This window comes from Stegodyphus dumicola, chromosome 1 (genome assembly GCF_044657685.1).
Source record: "Stegodyphus dumicola isolate Sdum_Otavi_A_Nest chromosome 1, ASM4465768v1".
Taxonomy (NCBI): Eukaryota; Metazoa; Arthropoda; class Arachnida; order Araneae; family Eresidae; genus Stegodyphus; species Stegodyphus dumicola.
In genome coordinates this window covers 150,461,870-150,465,136 of record NC_140768.1, presented here as the reverse complement: position 1 = coordinate 150,465,136, position 3,267 = coordinate 150,461,870, and the positions used below count along the sequence as shown (strand labels likewise).

The following is a 3,267-nucleotide window of genomic DNA, read 5'->3' as shown; positions in this document are numbered from 1 at the left end:
TTCGACCTCAGGTAAAAGCATCCAGATGTCGTCTAGCAGATTGATTTTTCGCCATTTCTCGCTGAGGCAGCAACTCGGTGTGATTTTAACTGCTATACGGCGTGCAATCTCTTTGCCAGAAATACTGATCTTACACCGACAACATGCTGTATAATACTCAGACACTCCCCCATTACGTCTACCTGCATATCTGCGCATGTGCTACCATACATCACCTTACTTAATCTCCTGATTGGTCTTTCTGTCCGCTCTACCTCTTCGTTCAGCTGATATGCTAATTTTTCAACTTCGTCCTTAATTTTTGCACACCAGTGTACACAAAGCATCCTATGACTCTAAGCCTGCAGAGTATCCTATGATGGTATTGACAGTTCAAGAACACTGGCTACTTATATAAAGGCAAGAACCCCAGATGGCCAGTCATTTCCAATGAAACAGTGCAAAAATTTAGTTTCACATATAAATTAGTAACTGAGCTATAGGAAACTTGCATTAGCCCCTTATTAAATTTATATCTAAGCTATAATAGATACAACTTATTCTTCTTGTTTAGACTCAGAAAATGCTGCTGCTGAATCTACACATGCATGTATAATGAATGGTTAACATTCATACCTATTTTTTTAAAACTATTTGAAGAAAGATTTAATTGCAGTTTGTTCACATACAGCTGGTGTGACATTAAGAAGGGAAAAAAAGTAGCTGTAATCAAACTTTTAGATATTTTTCTTAATATTGTAATTTATTACTGTATACTGCTTAGCTTCTTATTTACAGTAATATCACAAGATTCAGTAAGCAAAACCATTAAAGAAATCATTTTGAAATATTTCTTGATACATTTTATCACCAATCAATGAGATTAACCCTCCAAAATCAATGAGATTAACCTGAGACTGGTAATGGTAAACGTATTGAAATATTTAAAAATTGATATTTTGTGATTTATTGGTAAAAGATATTACATTTTTCTCATTCATATACAATTATTGGTATTTTCTGTTTTTGTAAAAAATATAACAGTTCATTAGAATTGCATAAGTTGTTTATATAGAATAAAATGCAAACTCTTTGTCAAGTTTTTCATAGCTCATCACTGCATGTAATCCACAAACAGGAAAGGTCTACAAATTACATTTGTAGCAAATATGTGTTCTATAACCAAACATAGGGAAGATTTTGCAATGTTGATTACAACTAAAACCATATTATTTACAGATGCTGCAATATAAATTTTGCAATCGTATGCATGGAAGACAATTCTTCCACTATCTAGTGGTGAAGCATTTGTTGGATAGGTACGTTTGTGTACTGGACATGGAAAATTGTCATGCTGTTACTGAATAGAAATTATATTTACTTGAACATTTTATATGCCATTTCACTGATAAAGGTACATGGGTCCTTTTTTTCTACAGAAACACTGTAAAAGGTATGTCAGATTTTAATACGTTATAGTTGTTATTTCTCTAAATGAAATATGATTCAGAAAAATACACATTTCCTCTCTGAAAACTGTTGTATTACCTAATAATAAATTTCTATCTTTTTTTTGGATTGATCAATATCAGAAGATGACTCAATGTTGTTCAGATGACCATGAGATCATTGACCATACACTCCGCAATCTTTTGCTTTTGGAATGTGCTTTAGACTATATTTATATGCTCCTATTGCTAATAATATCAAAACTCCAAGACTGCATTATAGCTCCTTTGATGACCATCAGCAGGGAAATTTTACTATGTTTGTGAATAGAATTGTGATACCCGGTCGATATGTGTCCTGTACCAACAGGAACACACAATGACCTTTATGGTATTATGTCAAATTTGATGAACTTTTATTTCATTTCATGTAGTAATCATTTTTTATCTGTAATATGTTACAGAATAAAACATTTTAAAACTTACAAATCATGTAATATCTGTATATTTATTAATTTCATTGTACTATAGCTCACTGTATGACTCCCTCTTGAATTTTTGTAGTAATTTAATTGATTTGATTAAAAAAACTGCACCAAATCACAAGGCAAAAATAAAATCCAAATATTGTAATCTGTTTTAGCAGAGTGAATGTACCAAGAAAACAGATAATTCACCCATTTAAAATTTTCATTCAACTCATTTAAGAAATGAAATACGCTCTTAAGTTTGTGTACGATAATTTTAATATTCAATCCTCATACCTTACCTGATTTCACAAAGTAGTTTCAATCTGAAGTATACATGACTAATCATAATTTATCAACAATTCATATAAAAGAAAATAAAAATAGCAAATTATGTATCATATTAAATACATTTAGTGCAACTTTTTGAGTGACATCTCGTGTAATTATTCATCCGTTTCCAATTCATCAGATCTGTTTTACTTTTCGTTTCGGAACCAGACAGCAAATTTCATTTTGTGAAACCACCAAGTCATTTATCTGAACATGATCAACCATTGACTACTTTTTGAAAATAAATAAATAAATAAACTGAAAGCTTTCAAATTTTATATTATGCCCTGAGGTTTTTTTTTTTTTTTTTTAACATTTTGTGTTATCTTTATTTATTAAATATCATGTTCTTCCCACTTAAATCATAAAATTCAATTCAACAGCAATATCACAAATATTTAAAAGAGCATGTCTTTCGAATTCCCAGTACACAGTCTCGCACATTGGAGATAAAAATGTTCCCTCCTCCCATACAGAGTTGCTATTGCTCACTTTGAAATCATTGAGTTTCTTAATCAAAGACTTATAAATGTGTTACAAGATATGAAATAGATAATAAAACAAATTCCAAATTAGGGCTTCCAGATGCCCATATTCTAATGGAGACATACATTATTCAAAATTTGATGGCCCTAAACACAGTTGTTTTATCACAACGTGAGAAACATACATACATTTATGCAGATTCTTCATTATTTAACTTCTTTAAATATAATACTCTAATATTTGGTGGCAACAATTGAAAAAGTGATTCACCATTTATAATGAATCAACGCAAAATGCCAAAACAAAATTAATAGCCTTTCTGGGCAAATTGCCCCTTTGAGCTAAAAAGATTATCTTCAAGAAAGCTGAAAATAAAAAAGCAGGAAAAAAAAAGATTGGCCCACTTTGAGAACAGCACATGACACTTTAGGAGACATTAATTTTTCCTCCCAAAGACCCATCCTTTAAGGAGTTGGGAAAAAAAAAAAAAAAAGAGGAGGAAAAATATTTAAAATAGAAAGCAGATGTCAAATTAAGCATAGCAATGCATATCA

General features: G+C 30.8%; 1 long non-coding RNA gene across 1 annotated transcript; it reads left to right on the top strand.

Moving 5' to 3' along the window:
- The first annotated feature begins 502 nt into the window (after nt 1–502).
- On the top strand, nt 503–1,916 carry LOC146999334 (uncharacterized). The gene is made up of 2 exons (XR_015042611.1): nt 503–1,432; nt 1,572–1,916. It is a non-coding gene; the product is annotated as an uncharacterized LOC146999334 (long non-coding RNA).
- The last annotated feature ends 1,351 nt before the right edge of the window (nt 1,917–3,267 follow it).